Source organism: Pelodiscus sinensis, chromosome 1 (genome assembly GCF_052426305.1).
Source record: "Pelodiscus sinensis isolate ZL-2025 chromosome 1, ASM5242630v1, whole genome shotgun sequence".
Lineage (NCBI taxonomy): Eukaryota > Metazoa > Chordata > Testudines > Trionychidae > Pelodiscus > Pelodiscus sinensis.
In genome coordinates this window covers 168,038,989-168,062,810 of record NC_143052.1, presented here as the reverse complement: position 1 = coordinate 168,062,810, position 23,822 = coordinate 168,038,989, and the positions used below count along the sequence as shown (strand labels likewise).

Genomic DNA, 23,822 nt, shown 5'->3' with positions numbered 1-23,822 from the left:
TTTTTTTTTTTTTTAAGTAATATAACATTAAGGCTTAAGGGCCAAATCCTGAAGGTTTTGGTCAGTTTTTACTTAGTGAAAGCTATCATGGGTGACAATGAAGTTTTCTTGATGTAGTGACTGAGTCAAAAACCAAATAAGCACTTTAGTATTTGGATTTAAAAATACAAGATAAGGATCCGACCTACCTAGCCCTCACAAGGCATGGTGCCAGATGCTCCCTTCATGCCCCAACACAGGAGCTGCGCACAACTGCAGTTCTTGCACTACCTTCTCCCACAGAAAATTTAAATTTTATAGAAATTGCATTTTCTATCAGAAAAATCAGTCTGATAAATTTCCCAACCAGATATATTTGTGCCTGCCTGAGGCACAGTTTATTCCACACATGCTGCTGGGGCAATGCAATTCTATTTCTTCCTAACACTGGGAAGAGCTGTGCCTTCCAGGTACTATTCAGCCCTAAAGTCCATAGCAACCTTCATTTAGACATACGGAACATATATATTAAAGTATCCATGTGACAACATAAACAGTCATTCAAACCAGCACATATGCAATATGACCAAGTTAATATTGTAGTGGGAACCTTAACTATTGAATGTCCTGGTACGGAGGCATTTAAATTTTTACCCTTAATATTGCATTAACATATTTTTATGTATTTCATTTCCTTGTTTAGAAAGAAAGAGAAATTGGAAAGGGAGGGGAGGAAGGACGGGAAAGAAATTGGTCAGGATCTGCATGAAGGAACCAATACATACACATGGATGACAGGGAGCTAGCCCTTTGGTGTTACAAGTGTCAGTCATCCCAAAAGCCACCTTAAGGAAGTGTGGATGCAAGCTACTCTTCAGTGTGTAATTGTCTTTAGAATGGTTACAAGCTTTACATCGGGGTCTCAAACTCATGGCCCATGGGCCACCTACAGCCCAAATAGTTCCACAATCTGGCCCATATGCAGTTGCTGGCACGAGTCCCTGGGGCTCTGGGGGGGGGGGTTAATACTTTTCTCCCCAGGCCCAGCCACTATTTAGCCTTCATTCTGCCTCTTTTCACCCCTGCTCTGTCTCCCCCACACCACTGCATCCCCTGAGGGACATGACCTTGGTGACTACCAGGAGGCCTGGCATGGGATGGCAATATGGGTCAGCCCTCCTGCACACTCTGTGGCGGGGAAGTGGAGCAACACAGCAGCCTGTGCTCCACTCCACTGCCATCTGTCAAACCAACCCTGCTGCTCCACTTCACTGCAGCAGTGCGTCCCAGCCTCTTCCCACTGCCACAGTGAAACAGAGCGACTAGATTGGCCTGGGAGATGGTGGTGGAGCAGAAGAGAAGTTCCCGCCACCATGACGATCGCTGGGGCTGGGGAACACTCCCTGCTGCTGGCGCTGGCCCAACCAGGGTCCCACAGATTAACCTGAGTATGGGAGACCATCCCGGGACTCCCATCCAGAGAACAGTTGGGGTGGCAGCCCCAGGGCTCCCCAAGGTGCAGAACCTAGGGCGGCCACCCCAACCCATCCTATTGATGGGACAGCTCTGCACACACCTCTCCCAGGCCACAGGGACATGCCACCATCAGTGCAGAGCTAGCAGCCAGAAGCTACTCTAGCCCTGCAACACTGCCAGTGATGGTAGCAGAGGCCCCCAAAGGGTTTTAAATTGCCCGGGGGCAGCAGGTGGGGCAAGGAACACCTGGAGGGGGAAGCGCACGGAGACTCCTGGCCCTTCACGGAGCCACACCACGGAGGGGTGCCTGCTAGGAGGATTTGAGGACTGGCACTGGCCCTAAGGTGAATTGAGTTTGAGACCCCTGCCTTAGTAAAGCCAGCTCCCTTTTCCCTTCTTCCTCCCTTCCTCTCACTTGAGTAAAAAGATGGTCTGCTGGTTAAAGCCCAGGATCTCAGTTCTATTTCCAGCTCTGCCTGATGCTTGCCAGGCAAGCTTGTACAAAATACTGAACCACCCTATGCCTCAACTTCCCCATCTGTGAAATGGAATCATACATCAGCGTGTTATTTTGAGTCTTAATTTTTCAGTGATTATAAATAACTTAGGGTATGTCTACAATACCACCCTAGTTCGAACTAGGGTGGTTAATGTAGGCAACCGGAGTTGCAAATGAAGCCCGGGATTTGAATTTCCCGGGCTTCATTTGCATATTGCCGGGCGCCGCCATTTTTAAATGTCTGCTAGTTTGGACTCCATGCCCGTGGCTACACGTGGCACGAACTAGGTAGTTCGGATTAGGCTTCCTATTCCGAACTACCGGTACACCTCGTTCTACGAGGCTGGTTTAGAAATGTAAATTTGTTATTCTTTTTTTTTTGGGGGGGGGGGCTGCAGGTATAGAGTAGTAGGGTCCACCACAGGTCTTTGATTAGAATCTCTAGTTTATGTCGAAGTATCAAACTGGGAAGTGCACTCACCCAGTCCATAATTTTGTGCCTAACAAAAGAGATAAGACATGAAGCAGTACATTTTCAGAGTTCCTAAAAAGGTTGCTTCTAAAGAGACACAGACAACTTGAAAGATTTGAAGCTGACTAATTTTAGGCAATTACAATTTCTCATTTGGTTTTAATTTTCTTTTCAGAAATGTATGAGTTTTTCTGCTTCTCTGATGTTTACAAGGGTGTTTGTAGCCAGGGGGGAAAAGAGACTTACTATATACAAAGTAACAATCCTGAAAGAAAGTAGAATAATTGTGTTTCCTCTTTGTTAATTTTTTTAGTTGTAGTCATCTTTGGTGTTACTTGTAACTATAGTAGGTACATTTCCAGACTGCAAATTGTTGGCACCCTTTTAAGCTCTGTATGACCCATCAAGCAACACCAACTTCGATGTTTGCAGAGTCCTGAGGGGCAAAGTGCATTCTGGGATGCATCACACCAAAGCATGCAAACTTTGAATGGAATGTGCAATCTAATGATCACACAGCCATGACAGAAACTTACACCTGTAACACAGTGATCACAAACCCAGATTAAGTCACTTGCATTTATCTGCATGTGTAATTGCCAGAGTGCACATTCCAATGAGTGTTTAACTGGGTGTTATACAGATATAGATTATACACTCCCGGCCAAATTCATCTCTCTTACAATTTCATTAATTTCAGTAGTATTACATCAAGAATTATTTGGCCCAGGGTGTTCTATAGTAGACATGATTCATTGTTTCTTTCCTATGACAAGGGGTAATGCAGTATCTCAGTCAGTGCTGAAGACCTTGCCTCCTCGAGGCTGCTGGACTCCGTGTTTAATCAGACATAAAACAAATCATTTGCTGAGGCCGAGGCATATAAGCATGCTTTAATTACAATATTGTAACACCAATTAGAGATCTATCTAATCGAGGACTCAGTACTTCCTACTCGGGTATTACTCCCATGTTGGGATAATTACTGCTAATTAAGCTTGGAACTAATTAGGCCAAATGATCTCATTTATACAACATAGATGACTTCTAGGGAGTTCACAAGAAAAAACAAGGGTGATTTTATCATTCCTGCACTATTTTGAATTTTATTTTTGAAATGAAACATCTTTTCTGAAGGGATAAATGCTTCTAAAAGTCAACTCCCAGTTCTCTAACAAGCCCCAAATTCTTCAGCTGAAGGTAAACTCACTCCTAAGGAATTCTGCCCATCAATCTATTTCACCTTCTCCTATAGTAGTCACACTTATCCAACCACAGTCAAATTCACACAAGCACAGGAACAAGAAGGATTCCTTCTTCAGGTTCATTTTCACCTCCTCAGTGAGCCTACCAATATCTGGGGATTCTTACAACTTCTGTTGTACCATGAGTCAATAAACATCTTCATAATATAAAAGGGGCTTAAAATCTCTTTTTTAGAGTTTGTAATAATTTTTAAAGAGTTTTGCAATACAGTTATAGCAATATGTAATATGGTTTGCATCAATGCTGAGTATAATTAGAAATTACATCCTAAATATATTTAATAACCGAGTTTGAACCTTGCCTTATACCATGGGTAGGAAAAGAGGGTGATTTTGGCTAACATGGTTGTTTGCAAAGTGTTCCCTATGTTACAAAACTAAGCATGTGTATGGCCTAACCAAATTAATGCATAGTTTTACTTGCCCTGTGGATGAAAATAAATAAATGTATAACCCTACTGGGATGAATATATAATATTTTCCCTTTAAGACACTGAACCACTTAAACAATGAGAATCGTAGATAAGACACTCAATGGTAGCAGTTGTCTTAATTACTGTGCCTTTTTGATCTGCTCTGACCAGGCCTGGATAAACCAATGACAGACACCAATACTTTGCCTACACCAATACAACTAAACTGGTATGGAGACAAAATCCTTCAGAGCAGTACCTCTTAAACATTTTGGCCCACAGTCCACACTGCTCAAGGCTTCCTGCAGACCACCAGCCAACTAACTACGATGATAAAATGGGTGTGGGAAGGGATGGGGATTTGGGGTCTGGCCAGGAGATAGGTTTGTAGGAGTGGATAGGGTTGCCAGGTGTCCAGTTTTGAACTGGACAGTCAGTCCAGTATTTGAGCTTTCAGTTCGGGAAACAAATTGAGAAAATATAAATGTCTGGTATTTTCTAAATCAGATGTAATGTAGATTGTGATGTAATGTCAAGTGTGTCCGGTATTTTTGTTGAAACCATCTGGCAACCCTAAGAGTGGGCAGAAGGTGGAGGGTCTGGTGGGCGTTGGGTGTAAGAGTGGGCTGAGGGATCTGGGAGGGAAGGTGCAAGAGCGGGCTGAGGGGTGGGATCTAGCCAGGAGGTAGGGCGCAGGTGTGGGCTGAGGATGAGGGGTTTGGATGGGAGACTGGGTACAGCAGTGGGATGAGGGTGGGAAGGAGGATGCAGGAGCAGGGAAGAGGTGTGGGGTCTCGGTATGAGAGGATTCATAAGGGGGATGAGGGTGCAGAGTGCTTACCTTGCTCTGTGCCTTCTGCTGCTCCCAGGCACCTCCTTCCCCCCACCCCCGACTGCTCTCATTGGCTGTGATTCCTGCCAATGGGAGCAGAAGGAAAGCCACCAGATGAGCGGTTTCCTGCACTGCTGTTCCCCCAGCTAGGGGAGAGGGAGCAGCAGCACATGGAGCTGCTCCCTTCCCCTGCAAGCCAGATCCTGCCCATGAAACTCACCCCCTCCATCCTGCAGTGGGAAGCCAGTGCTGGCACTTCAATCTCACAGGGGAGGGAGCGGGGCTGGAGCACCAGTGCAGGCTCTCCGCTGCAGGCGTGGGGAGCAAGCCTCAAGCCAACCTGCAAGATGGTTGCAGACCACACTTTGAGAACCTATGCACTACTAGAGCCAAGATGTCACCCATGATCTTCATACCTTCTTCCACATTCTCCCCACCCTTGGGCTATGTCTACACTGGCGTGATCTTGCGCCAAAGGTATGCAAATGAGGCTAAGCATGGAATATCGCTGAGCCTCATTTGCATATCTAATGAGCCGCCATTTTGCGGAAGAGGCTCTGGCACCAGAAGGAGCTGTCTACACTGCCCCTTCTTGTGCAAGAAAAACCCTCTTGCACAATGCCATTATTCCTGAAAATAATCAGCGTAACGGCATTGCTCAAGAGGGATTTTCTTGCGCAGAAGGGGCAGTGTAGACAGCTCCTTCTGGCACAAGAGCCTCTTCAGCAAAAATGGTGGCTCATTAGATATGCAAATGAGGCTCAGCAATATTCCATGCTTAGCCTCATTTGCATACCTCTGGTGCAAGATCGCGCCAGTGTAGACATAGCCTTGGAATGGTCAAAAAATTTTCATGAGATGTATCCTGCTTCTTCTTCAAATGTCTTAGCATTCTACTCTTCTCCAAACTTTTAAATTTGAGTCCTGCAAAATTCCAACACCAACCTGAATCACTGATTTTTTTTTTTTTTAAATCTGTGTATGAAATAACAAATTTAAATTCTTTGTGGTCAGGCTCCATTTTTTCCCCGGACAGCATTGTCAATGTGTAGTTAACAAACAACACAATATTCATGTAATGAATGGCAAATAGATGAAATCTCAGAGGGGTATCCATGTTAGCCTGCATCTGCAAAAACAACAAGGATTCCTGTGGCACCTTAAAAGACTAATCAATTTAGTCTGCTAGTCATTAAGGTGCAACAGGACTCCTTGTTGTTTTTTAAATAAATTCAAGTACAATGTAGTTCAGCAGTGGCCAATCCATTTAACAAAGAGAGCCGAAACAGCAGTGGAAAAAATGCAGAGCCCCAGAACTGTCAAAAAAAAAAAAAGAGACTGCCCCTTTAAGAAACAAGTTTAGGCTTTCTGGGCATATCAGGCTCCCATCGACAGCCACCATCTTGGGCGCCATTTTGAATCACCACCCTGGTAAGCACACGGGAGCCGGGGGGAAGGGGAGAGGAGGAGTCAGGGGTGGAGGCAATGGGGGGGGGGGGCGCAGGAGCAGCTTTGCAAGCCGCACTTTTGGGAAAGAAGAGCCGCATGCAGCTCACGAGCTGCAAGTTGGCCATCCCGATGTAGTTCCTTTTTTAAAAGCATGTAACAGGAATCCTAAATCTAATATCCCATTCCAGTTGCTAAACACATGCAATCCACTGCTGTACATGATGATCTCTCAACCCCATCCCAAGCTACTAAACTCTCTCCCTCCCCTGAAAAACCTGTCACTTCCTCCAGTTGCTAAACCCTTCTACCCCAGCAGCTGCTCCCAGAAGCCAAGTGTCCTCACAGACCCAAGTGAATCCACATACATACATTGGATTGCATGTTCAGAATTAGAGATGTTAAAAACCACATATTTGTGTAAATGCTAAAATATTTAGTAGTTACACAGGGGGCAGGTGGAAGCTGGTGCTCATGGGGAACCAGCTTTTAAGCCAGCTCCCTGAGAGCACTGGCTCCTGCCTGTCCTCCGCCTCTCACTTCCTCTGGTAGAGGCAGCATTGTGGAGGGCAGACGGCTCCATGTGAGCCAGTATGAGCAGGGAGCTGGCTTGAAAGCCGACTTCCTGCATGGATGGGCTCCCACCTCCCTCCCCTCCCAATCCCACGCTGCTGCCTCTCCATCAGAGGCAGTAGCACCAGGGGCAGGTGGCTCTGCAGGAGCAGGTGCTTGTGAGGAGCTGGATTTTAAGACAGCTCTCCCTGAGCACCAGTACCACCTGCCTCTCTCCCCTCCTGCTGCCTCTGTGGGGTGGGGGGGAGGAAGGTGGATCTCCACAGGCACCAATTCCCACTTCCCCCCCTTTGCTGCCTCTGATACAGAGGCAGCAAGGGGGAAGTGCGTGTAACTACTAAGATTAACCGATAAGTCTGTGCTTATCAGTTAATCGTGTAAACACCTACATACTAACATCCCTATTCAGAATGCATATGCTTTCATACACTGGAGGAACTAGCAAATCATACACTGAAACAGACGCATTTGCTTATGTCTGGACACTAATTGGATGATGGGGATTTCTGCAGATGGGAGTATAACTGGAAGACACAAAATCTTGAGTTAGATGGTGGTAGACGTGTGAGCGGGGTAGTGTCCAGATGATCTTGACACAAGATCCACTGGGCCTCTTCTCATATCATCTTTAAGTTGAAAGGGGAGGAATTCAGGAGTTTCAGATTGGGGGTAAATGTCAACGGGATCAGGGACGGGTCCTCAAGCTGAAATCCAAGCGTTCACTGACACCAAAAAGAAAAAAACCTACCCTAAATAACATTTATGCAGCACCCATGTCCTAAAGTACTTCACAGACACTAGAGACAGGAGTCAGTATGAAGAACAGGACAAAAATCAGGCAAGCAAGCCATCTACAAAACCCAGGGCAGGGACTGTCTTTTTTCTCTGCATTTTTACCCGACATAGAATAATGAGGCCCCAGTCCCAACTGAGGTCTTTAGGCCTACCATAGTATAAATATTTAGTACCACAACTACTGTGCATGTGAGGTAAACAGAGCCTTGTTGTGATGTTTGTCTCCAGAAGGCCTACCCACAGAAAAGTACACAGAATTCAGCTTGTCTCCCTCAAGAATCTAGATGGGTCTAACCCAGTTGGGATACAATCCTGTAGTTCTAGGGAGCTTCTAAGAGTCATAACATCACCCTTGAGAGAGGCTCATGGTGTCACTTCCAAATGTCTCATGATTACTTTGTTTTTTGAAACACAGACTGTTTTTCAAATTTAGCAATGCCCATACTCCTCACCCAGGACAACCTATATGCTGAGGCCCAAACTGCAGTTATGTCTACAAGAGTGTGGAAATAGGAAGGAGATCGTGTATGAAATCCAATGAATGGGTAGGGAATTGAAACAATCCCAGTGCTTGCTCTCTCCTAGTACAAGTACCAGGAAAGTCCTAGTGTTGACAGCTGCACTAAACACCCCAAACAAATGTGGCTGTAGGTAAGGCCATTGGCCTTTTTCCCCTTCCATAATGGCCTGAAGACATGGGCTTACACAAAAAGAAAGTACAGAAGATGCTATGGACTGCATGCTGCCTCCAAAGACAGATGCTGTTGGCTTTGCATCCTTCTCACCCCCAGTCCAACCCAAACTCTTCGGCTACGTCTACACTGGCCCCTTTTCCGAAAGGGGCATGCTAATTTGACAGGTCGTAATAGGGAAATCCGCGGGAGGATTTAAATATCCCCTGCGACATTTAAATAAAAATGTCCGCCGCTTTTTTCCGGCTTTTAGAAAAGCCGGAAAAGAGCGTCTACACTGGCCCCGATCCTCTGGAAAAAAGCCCTTTTCCGGAGATCTCTTATTCCTACTTCGAATCATAGTTTTCTTTTTGTCTATTGCCATTTTAATCATAGTTTTCTTTTTGTCTATTGCCATTTTAAAAAGGAGGGAGGGGTAATTTGGGGTTATTAGTTAAGCTTAAGGGGTAACAGTGCCAAAGAAGTTAAGAACCACTGCTCTAAAGCAAGTGCAAGATAACCACTGCTTCTGTGAAAGGGCAGATCTCTTCCCCCTCATTGGTGCTGGATCTCGTAGGCACAGAGTGTAGTTCTCCTGCCCCGCTGCACGTGGTTCTTGCTGGCAGAATGTGACTCTCCAATGGCCATGGAGGAGAGGACACTTGTGTAATCCATTAGTGCTGCTTCTCTGCTGTGTTGGCTGTGGATTTCCCTAGGAAAGAAAGCAGTTTCCTGACCCACTGACCGTGAGTCTCTCTAAGAGAGAATGCGGCTTCGTGTCCCTCCGGCTTTTTTTTTCCAACTGCTTCTCTTGTACTACATTTTCTTTGTGGTGCTGGGGCATCTATTGCTAAATGGTTAATTAAGTACCACGAGAGTTCATCAGACTGCATCCAGCTAGGCTACTGATCTGGGCTGTTAGTGCAGAGAAACTGTGACAGAGACAAGTGGAAGATGTAGGAATAGGAAAGGATGGAGATTTAGTGATATTAAAAGAGGAAAAGCTCTGTGGCTGTGTCCTAGGAGTAGCAGGTAGGGTGAGATCAGGAGGCACAACTTGGGACTGAATCAAGCACTCCAAAGGAAATGAGGTACTCACATACTCTGGTGGGGTGTGCAGTAAAATAAGCATATAGAACAGAACGGAACAAAGTGGGATCACAGGACACACAATCAAAAACAGATGCCTCACGTGCAGAGGGATCTCATTTTGCTTTGTCAGAGTAAAAGCTGCTAGAGACCTGGATTGTAGCCTCAACGAGGGCTTGCCCATCTGTGTCTATGTTTATCGATAAACCCTTTGTTTCTTTATTAATACCCAGGCACGCTAAGACTCAAGAGTAAAGACTGGATGGAACTATGCTTTGTTTGGTTTCTGGAACACAGGCTGCTTGCTAACCATTCTGGACTATTAAATTCAGTCCGGGGTTTACTCCATCCCGAGAAGATAACCAAGCGTAATAAAAAGTACAAGAACTACATAGGTAGACTCCTGAAATTAGAGGGTGCTTCCCTGCAGAGCTTAGCAGAACACCATTGGTGGAACAGGCTGAGGGAGGGAAAGGATACCTGCTTTGTGCATTTGTGGGAGCATTGTCCTTTCCTCAAACAGCCACCAGCCTGTCCTGCAGAAGCAGCTGGCATCTCCCAGGCTGCGGGGAGGAGGAGACATACAGAGAAAGGGAAAACAAAAGGGGGCCAAAGTAGAGAAACACAGTTGGAGGCATTTTGGAGGCGCTGGGGAGAAACAAAAGAGAGAGGAGACAGGAGAAGAGAGTGCTACAGAATAAAGGGGGCATGCAGAGGGAGAGGAAGGAAAACGACAGACAGAAAGATGGGAAGTGCCAATAATAGGGTACAGAGACAGGATGCAGATAAAAGAATTGCACAAAAAACAGAGGAGACCTAAAGGGTCAGAGAGTAAGGTGAGGACCCAGAAGGAGAAGCACTTTACCCCCTCATGGAAAAAAAGAGAATGGGGAGACTAATAATTACCATAAATAACATTTTACATCCACGGATCTCAAAGAGCTTCACAGAAGTTGGGTAAAGTGCTAGCCCCATTTTAAAAACAGGGGAACTGACTGAGCAGCACAGTGAATGGTTGACAGAATTGGAAAGTGACCCCTGTTTTCTACCCCTAGGCTGGTGCCCTCTCTTTAAGGTGTTGGAGAAGGAACAGATCTGACATTCTCCCTCCAAACACATCAGAAAGGGCCACTCCCCAGCAACAACAAGGGAAAAAGCCTGTTAAGAGGGAGAGAGATTGTGGGGATGGAGAATAATAGGTCCACTTAGGGGCCTCCATAGCATGGATAGGCACCTACATTGTCTGACATAAAACTAAACCCCACATTTTTGGAGATTCTGAACTATGGATACTCATATTAAGTTGATCTAAAAACCACCAAAATAAACAACATCTGGCTGCTAAGGGCACTTGCTTAGATAATTCTCTGGGAAGCGGGGGAGTGCTGACAATTCTGGTACGGATGCTGGCCCACTCCACCTGCTTGAAGGCTGGTTGCAGGGAAAAACAGGGAAAGACAGAGTGCTTGCAGAAATTTGTGCTGTGAGGCTCTTTAAGTAAACCCATCTACTAAGAGCTGATTTAAAGAAAAACATTGTATATTTACAGTTTAATTTGTACTGTATACATTTCAGCTTTCACTGTCAAAAATATGTTTTTATGCCTAAATAAAGATCACACCCCTAAGCCATACACACTTGAGTCACATACCCACTGTAAGGCCACAAATACACCAACCACCTATTACCTGTTTGCACCCACACCCAGCTCCCCAATTACTCACCTACAGGAAATAACCAAATCCTGTGTACTCCTAACCTCAGACAATACTACCTTAAGACTCCCTAGCACAGGAATTGCCTAGAATCCCCTCCCAGAGAAGTGAGCGAGGTCTAGCTGCTATAAACCTACATTAATGGCAGGGTGCGTATGTTGTTTGTTTATTGCTGAGGAGGAATGTTTGTCACAACTGTCAGAATTACAGAAATATTTCTATGACTTCAAATAGCTTGGTATTTTTACATGCAGCTGAGAATGCATAAATGTGCAGGTGAAACATGGAAGAAACTTTATTAAGAGATGAAAAAGACTATCCCACAGGACTACTGAGGAGACTTGGAGAGGTCAGGGTCAGAGAGAACACTGCTAAAACATATTTGCACTTCTATAATGCCTTGTATCCAAGGTCCTCAAAAGAGTTTGCCGCAAATTAAGTTATAGCCCTCTAAGGTAAACTGAGGCATGAAACAGTTAACAGGCTTGCCCATAATTATATATAGTAAGTAAGTGACATGGATGAGATGAAAATCAGTCCTAGCTGCCAGTATCCTGCTCAAAACTGAAATCTTAAGTAAAAGAATCAGAGCAAAGGGAACTAGTGTTGCTGACTTAAGCATGAGACTGTGAGAACAGCATGGGACAATGAGACCAAATTCTCTTTGGCACAAAGGACACAATATCCCCTCTTGCTCAGGGAAAGGAAGCTGCAGGGCAGAATCTCCCTTGAGGCAGAACTACAGGACTCCTGGAAAAGTGAGAACATGCCACCATGGCCTGCAAAGCATCTGTACTAGCAGTGTAGAGAAAGGTCTGAGAGTAGGGGTTGGTTAATGTGCCACATTGCAAAAACAAAAAGAGGTGAAATTAAAGCATCCACTATATTTAACTGAAAGATAACATTTGTGGAAACAAACGACAGAAGTCTGAGACCTGGTGTCTAGATACTTGGGTGCTGGGTGCATTAAATATACATTGAGATATTAGATTACAAGGAAAGGCATGTTAGGTGAAAATGGTAGTACAGGCAGTCCCCGAGTTACGCGGATCCGACTGATGTCGGATCCGCAGTTACGAACGGGGCTTTTCTCGCCCCGGAGGATGGGAGTGGCGGGACGCCCAGATGCGCCGCGGTCCGCCGCCCCCGTCCTCCGGGGTGAGAAAAGCTGCTCCCCGTCTCCCTGGTCTGCAGGGAGAAGGGGAGCAAAGCCTTGGAGCACGCCTGCAGTGGGACAGCCGCGGCGCACCTGGACTGTCCCGCTGCCCGCGTGCTCTGCGGCTTTGCTCCACGTCTCCCAGGTCAGCAGACCAGGGAGACGGAGCAAAGCCATGGAGGACTTGGGCGGTCCCGCCACCCCCGTCTGCCTGGTCTGCTGGCGGGGGGCGGGTGCAGCTAGTGCCCCCCCCCAACAGACCAGGCTTTTCTTGCCTACCCCTGAGGTAGAGCAGCTGGGGGCTGCCAGGTTGGTCCCGCAGTGCTGCTCCGGACCAACCCGGCAGCACCCCAGCTGCTCTGCCCCAGACGTCCTGATTCAGCCACTGCTGGTCAGTTTCAGCAGCGACTGAATCAGGACGCCTGGGGCAGAGCAGCTGGGGTGCTGCTGGGTTGCTCCAGTAGTGCCGAGGAGCTGCCCTACTGGAGCAACCCAGCAGCACCCCAGCTGCTCTGCCCCAGGCGTCCCCAAGTCAGCCGCTGCTGAAACTGACCAGCAGCTGACTACAGGAAGCCCGAGGCAGAGTTGCTGACTTGGGGACGCCTGGGTTTCTTAAGTTGAATCTGTATGTAAGTCAGAACTGGCGTCCAGATTCAGCCACGGTTGAAACTGACGCCAGTTCCAACTTACATACAGATTCAACTTAAGAACAAACCTACAGTCCCTATCTTGTACGTAACCCGGGGACTGCCTGTAGTCAAATACCCAAGAAGTCTGAGATATCCAACAGCATTTTTACAATTCTAGGTAAGAGTAAATGAGATGAGGGGGCCTCGAATGACACATACAGCCTTTTACTTCTAGGTTGTTAGTTTAAAACCAGCCCAGATAGTTTAAGTCAAAAACTGCTCCTCTTTCATGGTTGTTTAGAGGCATATGCAAAATGAGTTTAGTGGTCTTTACAGAGCTGAGAGAGACCCAGGGCTACTCAATACGTGGCCTGTGGGCCACATGCGGCCTGCGGTCCGTTTGTTTGCAGCCCGCGGTGCAGTTTGGGTTTACTGTGCAGTTTGGGTTGATATGCGTTTTAGTAGTTAAATTCCTGGACTGCCACTGCTCATTAAAAGTGCTATCGTATGGGTGGAAATCGGGTAAATATTGCATTTTATTAATATCAGCAGAACTGACTTAAATCGGGCCTGCATGTTGTGTAGTCTTGCCTTAATCTTTGTAGTCATACCCGTCAGTGTGAAAGAAACTATTTGCATATATCTGCATATCTATTTCCATGTACATGCAACCACACTTAAGTTGTGGCCCTCTGCATGTGCTGTGGCCCCCAAGGTTCCAAAGTTAAGTAGCCCTGGACTAGCCCTTTGTTAGCACTGTCACCACAGAAGCCAAAGAATGAATACTCAGGAAACAGAACTACTCTCTGACCCACAGAGGCAGTCCTACTAGGTAAGGTTGAGGTCCACTGGCAGGGTAGTGTGAAGGAAGCTTGCTCTATAGCCGTCTTATGCTTTATATTGGCTGGAGATAAATTATTTCAGGCCTCACAGTTGTCAGTCTATCATCAGCGATCAACACTGTGTACAAGCATAAACATATTTTATATTTAGGTATCTCCAAAAGTGCAACTGTTTCTAGAAGTCAGGGCTGGGCTCCTCTAGCCATTGAACTCAATAGCTAAAGAAAAGTTTATTGATTGCAATGGGAGCCCCTTCCTTCCTGGCCTGTTTTCATAGTTTTCCCCATGATTTGTAAAATTCTCACTATAACGTCCCTGTAACTTTCCCCTACATTAACCACGAGAATCATAAAGACCAAGTCACCACTAACTATTTAGTTAACCCTTTCTTTTAGGAGTGAAAATATGACTGACACTATTACAAAATGCTCAAACAAGCATTCCACTGAATAATGCAAGGTGAGTGCAATTGAACTAAAAACGTGAGCATCTCTCAGTTTATTTTTGCACAAGGAATGCCAGATCATAAATATTTTACACGCACAATTGTATGCCTGTGTGTGCAGTGACAACATTTTCGCATTCAATTATGGCAACTACATGGGCAAATGGGCAATGACATGCCTAACGACCATTTGCAAATACAATTACAACTAAGCACATAAATTAGATACACACTGCACATTCAGAATACTAAAAATCTGGCCCATATTCTTCCATTGCAGAAAAATGTGTATTCATTAGCTACCTGTCCGCAGTGCAAATGGCACTGCATCATATCTTCTTGCATGTATGATTGCAAATTGATTTTCACATTCATTTGAACCATATAATGATCTTAAATGAAGAACATTGCAGCCAGAAGTATCCCAAAAAATGTTTTACAAACTATACACAAAGAAAATGCTTCTCCCAGCAAGGAACTGTGTCCATCTGTGAAGAATACAGCAACTGTTTAGGGCAGCAAAGAAACACTATATGACAGTTTAGCACAGTAAGCGAAGAATATTTTATCAATTAAACTACAGGGGAATTTTACTTAGAAGGAGTGCAATTACCTGAGTTTGAATTTGGCCAAGAGCCCAGGTCTAAGACCTCTCCCCCCTTTTTCAAAAATTGCCTTGAAATCTTTAATGGTTATAAGTGGTCAAGATTTAGATTTTACATTTCACACAAAAGATACTGAGACAAAATCATCCTGGGAATAAGCAGATGTGAGTCCCACTGACTCCTGTGGGAGCTTATTCCAAGGATGAAATTTATCCATCATGCCCTGAGGCATTGTCTCCCCTAACACCATACTGAGAAATTAGTTCAGTACTGCATCAGAGATATGCATACAGAATCACAAACAAACACCCTTCTGCCCACACCATCATTCTAAGTTTATAACCTAGATATTGACTAGGCCTTGGTTAATTTGGGAGATCACGGTCTGAGGGGATAGCTTCAGGCATACCTACTTTGTTAATCAATTTCTTGCTATTCATGGGAATGTGGACAGTAGTTGCTACATCAAATGTACAGTATGTTTATAATATTCTCACTTGGGCATACATACAATGCATATCACTGAAAAGTTGTTTTGTTCTTGCTGAAAGAACAGAACATATTGGAGTACTCAAGATAGCACTGATCCCATGCAGTTAGTTTATATTAGAATTTGTAACAGATTGGGTCTCTCCTCTTATGTGTGATAACATACATGCTTTGCATGTCTGTACAATGTTATAGAGTTTTGTAAGCTGTAGACCCCCCAAAAAGCCCTTAGCACTTCACAAACTTTTATCCCAGCAACTTAAAATACACCACGTTAAGAGGAAGGTAAGAATTAGCCCCATTTTACAGATTGGAACTGAGACACACAGAGGTTAATGTTAGCTTTACCACTGATTTGCCTACAGCTACACATCAAATCAGTGTCAAGATCTCAAACATTCTTAGTTCAGTCCACTAGAACATACTGTCTCTCAAATGCACCCACTGAAGCAAAAAGTAAGAACACTCACTGTTAGTTGAGATGCTTATGACACTATGTAGCAAAAATGTGTGTCTCTAGAGCAGGTATAGGCAGTAATTTTTACTGGGAGGTCACTCCAAGATTTCGGTAAGTAGTCAAGGGACCAAACCTTTCTAAGGAGGGTGTGCAGGGTCTAGAGTGGAGCTGGGTGTAGAAGGGAGCTCAGGGCAGGGACTGGAGTATAGGCGAGAGTGTGGGTTCTGTGAGGGAGTTTGGGTGGAGGGGGTTGTGACTTGAGGCAGGGGGTTAGGGAGCAGGGTTAGGGAGGGTTTAGGGATGCAGAAGAGGATTTTGACCTGGGGGAGGGATGCAGGGCCCAGGAGGTGACATGGATGCAGGAGACAATTCTGGCCTAGGAGAGGAATGTAGGGAGGGTGCAGGGTCTGGGAGGAAGTTGTGCCCTGGGACAAGGAGGGAGAGGGAGTGCAGCGAGTTTGGGTGGTGACCTGGGGCAGGAGGAGATGGTGACTTAGGGCAGGGAGTTGGAGAGTGGGATGGGGTGGGGTGCCAGATTCTTACCTAGACGGCTCCAGGCCAGCAGCCCAGCAGGACTCTCTGGGAGGCTCACAGCCTGCCACAATCCCAGGCCACTCAAAGCAGCCAGCTGCTAGTGCCATGTGCCTTTCTATGCTGTGCACCCCTTGTGGGGGAAGAAGACGACTTTGCATGCTGCACTCAGCATGCAAAGCCTCTCCTCCTCTCCCTCCCCCTCCCCCCCCCCAGGTGTGTGTGGCACCTAGAGGTACATGGCCTGGGTAGGAATGTAATATCCTGTTTAACTGGTTAACGGGTTAAACATTATGTTTTAATGGGAATGGAGGGCTGTTACAGCCTCTCTGAATTGGAGCACCCCTCCCACCTGCAGGGGTGGCTCTAGACTTGCTGCCAGCAACTGGCGCCCTAAGCAAACCATGCAATCGGCACCCGCACCTCCAAACCCCTCAATCATATTGCGCCACCATTTGGCGCCCCATTTAACTTGGCGCCCTAGGAGACCACCTAGTTCGCCTATATGGACAGGCTGTCCCTGCCCAGGCTAGGCTGGAGCGCCGCCCCCCCTCGCCGCAGGCAGGGGCTACTCCAGCCTAGCCTTGTAGGTGGCAGACCTGGGCACATCACAGTCAGAAGCTGTTCCAGTCATCCGGGGCAGCCCCTGCCTGTGACATGCCCTGACCCATCGCAGACAGCGGCTGCTCCAAGCAACCAGAGCCACGGGTGTGTGCCCCAGTCCACGGCAGGCCCCCTGCGGGGGCTGGGGCAGCCCTCTCCCCATGGCTGGTGGGGAGGTGCTCCAGCCCACAGCAGTTAACGGTTAACCAACTAACCATTTAACCTTTCACATCTCTAGGCCTGGGAGCCTGCCTGAGGGTCCTGGTGGGCTGAGAGCCAGATCCTATCCTATTCCAGAGTCTGCCCATCCTTGGTCTAGAGTGCAGGAATAACATTTACGATTATCAATATGTCTCCAGAGTAAGGAGGGGGGGAGGGAGAGAGAGAGAGTGTGTCCCCAGAGCTTAAAAAAAGAGCTTGTGATTTATGGTATGTAGAGAGCAATCTGGGTGTGCAAATCATCAGTGTGTAGGAATAATGTTTGTGACTTGAGTGTTTCTGCTAGATAGAAACAATGTCAGAGCCGGCTTGGAAAAATCCTTGTTTGGCAGCCTTAGACAACCAAAAATTTAGTCTGAAGAAGTAAAATATAATTGTTTACTGCAACCGCTACAGATCCTAAACTGCACATCAAAATCCTGTGTGTGCACAAACTGATCAGGGCAGCTCACGTAAGGTTCAAAATTAAAATCAAATTTCTACTTTGGTCTCCTTTTAAACATTACCAATGAGCAGAAGAAACAACTGACTTGCCCCCATGTTCTCCTGACACATTGCCATTGTTAGCCTCTGTCTTCATCCAGTTAGTTGCATCCTGTGTTGTACTTTATGAGGGGCTCACGCACACAGTTTGTTCTGTATGTGCTCTCCCTGCAAGGCAGGCCAGGGTGCAACTGATGTTCTCAAGGAAAGAGGCAGGAGGCCACTGTTTGTTATTGGCCTGAGGTCATACTTACTGATCAGTGCATCTAGGATTTTGAAGTGCAGAGCTGATCAGATCAGCAGTTTGTCTTGGGAGGAGGAAAGTGACATAAAATATGCACAAGCCTTCCTTCTGTGCTGACAGAAGATTGAGTCGTCAGATGATAAGAGGAAGCAGCATTTTGCTTTCCTCGCCCCAAGCATGGCTTGGTCTGACACCGGTAATGCAGTGCTGGTTTGGACTTTTGTCATTTCCTGTTCACTATTTGTGCAAATGCTCAACCTTTGGTCAATAGGCTCACCACCCCAGTTTTCATGCCCATTCGGTCCTTAGCAGAATGGCTAAGATTGCCACCACGGGGCCAATTAGAGCTCACTATAGTTGGGTTTTGTTTTGTGACTAGACCGTTATCCACTAGTAACTAAACTGAAGCCACACAGAACATGGAACAGCCACCAGGTGGTAACTTTCACTCACTACCAACCTGGGCTGAACTTAAACAGGTATAAAGCTGATTGTGTTTGTTCCTTGTGTGTGAAAAGAATGTGATATGTACATATCCAATGAACAGAAACTGTCTTTCCTCATATTTTGCAATTTAAAAAGGAGAACAAGATGTGCTATGTTTGATCTCTGGGAAATGGGGGTGGGGGTAAAAGTTGTTTATTATGAGCTTTGTTTGTGCAATGTCTGTGTCACAAATGTGCAAGAATAGCAGCGGTGGCAAGTATCTTCTTAGGTGAGCAGGGTCCTCAAAAGAGGTATAGTCACCATAGAACAGAACACATGGACCTGATTCTCAACCCACTCTGCACCTCATGTAGAGATTTATACCCATGCTAAATGGGAGTAAACAGCAATTATTCTGGTGTGACAATATTTTGCATCTGGCATAAACTCTAAATAAGTTACAAGGCAATAGAGAATCAGGCTGTTTCTATGTATGAACGATGTGCATTGTCCCTTATTCAAGAATGTGCTGTATAAATACATGAACCATTTTTGGTTACACACATGGTGTCATATGTATATGGGCAAAGGAGCAGTGTTTAGGGACATGTACATGAAAAACAATGTATTTAATACACATGCATTTATTTGAGGATGGGGAGGGCAGGACAATTTTTTTTATTGCCAGAGTCCAGTATAGGAAATAAAAATTCAACAACAAATCATTAACGTGACATGCATACCTGCAGGATCTCCATTTATACAGGTACTTAATTCAATCCCTGCTAAAAATTTTATCCATGCCTTCCTCTCTATCTGCTGTGGCATAGTGACTCCTTTCTCTACGGCCTGCCTAAATCCCACCATATGCAAAATGCCGGTGTCTCCTTTTCCTATGTGCAATAAAGTACATCACACTTGCCTTCAGACAACTCCAGTGGATCTCTATTCATGTCAGGATCTACTTCAACATTCCCCCTTTTTTCCAAAACCCACCAGGGAGCTGGTCCAGCCTGTCTCTTGGATCTCCTCTTTCCCTGCGTTCTCTGTTCATGGAGCACCAGACTCCTCTCAATCTCTTCATCCAATCTCAATGCCATAAGTGTTAGAGATGTCACCTCTACAGGTCCTGCCACCTGGAAAAGGTTTCTTTGATTCTTCTTCCCCATTGTCTGTCAGTCTCATTTAAAATCTGACCTGAAATTTTATTTTTTCCTCTTACCAGTAAACATCTCCAATTCTCCCTCTGCTATTATTTATCTCCATAACTGTGTTATTTAATACTGTAGGGTATATGAGACACAGCATAGTGGGGCACATGTTAAATCAAATATCATGGGTTTGGTTGGTCTCTGTTTTGGGAGGGTGAGAGAGAGAAACTGAATGGAATTTCTGCTTCACATTTTTTTGCAGCACCAGGCAGAGACTCCATCTTTCTTGCTAGACGAAGGAGGGTCTCAGGCCAATTTCATTTCCCTCCCCCATCTTCCATTCTGTTCAGATTCTTTAAACACATGATGCTTTCCTCCGGGCCTTGAGTGAAAAAACATGAATCCTCTCTCTCTCTCTCTTACAGTTCCTATATGATCTAGGTTGTGTCAGGACATTAGGCTCACACTCTTGTAAATTACTTTTCAACAAAAAGTGAGAATCAGGGAAACCCTAGAATTATGGTAGGTGATCAAGTTAAAATATGAGATGCAGGTGGCTCCTTCCTGATGTAATTTTGCTCCAATAAAATACCAAAATGTGTATCAAAAGAAAGAAAACCCACAAAATCAAGAGCAATTTCTGACTTTAATTTTGAATGGATTGGTAATCCGGATCCAGATGTAACCCTCTCTCTTTTTGCTCTTTCACAGCATCACCTCAGCAGCAGTAGGTTATAGCCACAAAACCACCAGTGAGCAAACAGACCTCACACTGTAACCCTCACACACCGCCAGATATTTACCCACTGATAAACAGCAATTGTAAATAAATCTCATTTAATCTCCAAAATCCACAATAAAAATCTTCCAGCCCTGTGGCAGAGTTTACAGATCTGCCTTGCTTCAGTTAGATCCAAAAAACACAAGCTCTGAAATACACAATGACAAAAGATCCAGGGTTTTCCTCCCCCTGGCATCTCACTATTTTTCTTTAACAGATGTACAAGGGGCGAGGTGGAAGAAAACCCCCCAATCTCTCCTCCCACCTCATTCTCGCTATTAATCGGCCAATAAATCTTCCAAAAAGGCACAAGGACAGAAGCCAACAGGTGGAAAACGCTTTTTTTTTTTGTTCCTTTAGACACGCTGAGACACTGGATCTGCGCGCTCTCGGGTGTTTCTCCCAACAGGGTCTCTTGAATAACAAACAGTAGTGATGATACTTTGTCCTTCTCTAGCCCCTTCCACCTGAGGCTTGCAAGGCAGGCTACAAACATCAAGGAATGTCGCCCTTTAGAGATAGGTTCCTCTCACCTATCTACGACTGGGGGAGGGAGGGAAACTGAGGCACGGAGCGATCAAACTCTAGTCGTCCCCCTTCCCACCCTCAACCGTGCAAAGGAAAAGTTTCTGGCTTGCCCCAGCTCTCCCACCGCCTGCCCTGCCCCCGTCGCCCAGGGGCTGCGAGCGCCCGCCCCAGCTCTGGTGCATCTCCTCCTCCTCCTCCCCAGCGCTGCAGCCCAGCCGAGCCCGGAGAGGCAGGAGGCCTCCAGCCTCCTGCTGTGCCCCGCCGCCCCCGTACCCGGGGGGGGGGGGGGGAGTGGAAGGCGCCGCGCGCCTTTCGGCGGGGTCCGCTCGGGGGTCTCCAGCCCTGCAGCCGGCAGCGGCCCCGCCACGGGAGCGGGCTGGCCCCGGCAGCGGTGCAATGAGCCCCCCCGCCAGCCCCGAGCCGGGAGCGCTCCGGCGCCTCCGCCGAGCAGCCGCCCGCCGCGGCCGGGAGCAGGGTCTGCGGCAGCCCCGGCGCTTACCTGGCTAGGCGCGCGGCTCCTGGGGAGTCATTCCGCCGCGCGGGGGGGGGGGGCGCGGAACCAGCCCCTGCGCCTGCAGCCCCGGCCGCCTGCTCCCCAGCCACTAGGGCAACATCAAAGCAACTTAGGGGGAACACTTTAGGGGCCTATTGTCTGCTCTGGCCTGATCTGCTTTCCTTCTGCCTCCCCCCTCTCGCCGCCGCGGCACTTGGTACGGCCCAGGCATTCATGCCAAGTCGCTTTCACACATGGAAGCTTGTCTCAAGCAATTGCTGACAAGCCACAAACAAGACATCCCCCCTCCCTCCGCCCTGCCCCCCTCCTCCTTTCCTCAGAATGCAAACTAAAACTCCAGTGACAGGCCTGGCTGCACGCGCACACACACACACACACACACACACACACAGGCGGCTCAGCTCGCTGCTGTACTGGGGGAGCTCCGAGACAGGAAAGAGCCCAGGCTGAGTTGGGGGCAGGGAAGAAAGCTGTCTGCTGTGTCCCAGTAAAATGGCAGAGGGAGACGCTGTGCAGACAGCAACGTGCAATCAAAAGCTTTGCTTTCTTGTAAGGATCTCAGTGCGGGGAGGAATTCTTCAAATAAGGGTAGGGGTAAAAAAAAAAAACATCAGATTGTTAACTGTATGGGGGGAGGGGGGCATTGCCTAATCAAAATTGTATCTCCACCTCAATCTGCTCAGGTTTTATCTTCAAAATAAAAGCATCCCCAGAGTTAAACCACACCATGCATTGCATTTCCCACCCAAGCATTGTAAAGTTGCTACTCATCTTAATTAAGCCTCCCCACAATCATGGTAGGGAAGTATAATTGCCTACATTTTACAGATGCGGGAATTGATGGAGAATTTAGGTGATATGTCCAAGGTCACTCACAGAGTCAATAGCAAAAGATGGGAATAGAACTGAACAATCCTGAATTTCAATCTTCTGCTGTAACCACAAGTCCTTTCACATGGGAGGTAAGAGGGCAGGTGTGCAAACATTAGGAGGAGGTGGTTTTCACTTCAACCTGAAGGATTATAAAGATCAAGCACTATAGGAGTTCAAAAAATTGTGATAATCACTAGTGTAAACTGTAAGAGTTAGGAAGCATGGAGCTAAGGTTACACATGCTAGGCTTTCATGGGCCACATCCTGTCCTCCATATCCAGTAGGGAACCAGGGGTAATTGTTTACATTTATCAAGGACGGGATTTGTAGCTGAGCTATCCATAACTTGTTGGTTTTAGTTCACATGGGTTTGGGCAAACTTTTTTTGTTAGCTTCAATTCACAACAGAGTTGCACACAGGTTGAAATTCAGGTACATGCAAACTCAGTTCAGTAAAAGGCAAACCAAAGCTTAAGTGGTTTGATTCATTAAGCTCTGTGCATTCTGTATGGTTCATGAGGGTTCATTCAGGCCAGAAGACAGACCACATGATCAACTGTCATATGTTTCATAACAAAACCACAAAACTCAGCCTTGAAAAACATACGCCTGTCCAGAGACAACAAAAGGTTTTGCTTCAAGTCACAACGGAAAAGGGTTGTAGGGCCCAGAAAAGTTTTGTGCACAACTCAGTGAGTTTATTTCATAATTTCATTTAATAATAATAATACACGCCAGTTGGATGACACCTTTTATCTAAGGATCTCAGTGATATTACAAACGTGGATACATTTTATTATCCTAATTTCATAAGCGGAGAAAAAGACAGAAAGATTAAATGACTTGTGCAACATCACATAATGATACAGTGGCAGGAGGGAGAGTACAGTTCTACCGACTTAAAACTGATGACCCCAACAACTAGTCCTTAGGGTCTATATAGTCAACCTCCAAAACAGAGTTTTGCATGGTTCAGGGTTTCACTGAGAATATTTTATCCCAGCCTAATTTGAAATGTTGGGACTCAGACACTATGTAAATTAGGTACTTACCAAGGAAAGAGGGAAAGAGAAAAAAAAGAGGGAGACAAAGGAATGACTGAAAATGTCCAAAAAGAATAAAAAAGAAAGGGGGTAAAGAGAACCAGGAAAAAAATAATTGATATCTGTTATAAATAATGGCTCATATGTATAAATGTGCAAATTTTATTTTCTATTCCATTCTAGATAGGCTTTTATGCCTCCCTCCCCTATCACTATAATATTTGAACTCCTTCCAACAATGTAATAAGCAATTTCTTGATGGTATGGAACTGAAAGGTTGGTGTAATACCAAAGAGGTGGGGAATGGATTCAAAGCAACCGGAAGGAGAAAAAAACCACAAGTTTTGGGGAACATTTAGGAACATTGAAGGACACTATAGCTATAAATTCTAATTCCACAAAACACTTAAGCACATGTGTGATGTTAAGGAGGAGTATAAGTGCTGCCCTGAATAGGGGGGCTTACAGTAGTACGAATCAGTGGGCAGAATATTCCAGAGTTGCAGACCCTCAATAGAGAAGGACAAGAATCTGACTTCTAATACAGGCAGTCCCCGACTTACGCGGATCCGACTTAT

At 46.0% G+C, this 23,822-nt stretch overlaps 1 protein-coding gene across 1 annotated transcript in view; it reads right to left on the bottom strand.

Annotated features, from left to right (window-relative positions):
• LOC142820475 (uncharacterized) overlaps window positions 1-21,593 on the bottom strand; it is a 66,734-nt gene extending 45,141 nt beyond the window's left edge. The window contains exon 1 of the mRNA XM_089773401.1: window positions 21,314-21,593. The gene's annotated coding sequence lies outside the window, so the exon portion shown is untranslated. The remainder of the gene's footprint in view (window positions 1-21,313) is intronic.
• Window positions 21,594-23,822: the final 2,229 nt, after the last annotated feature.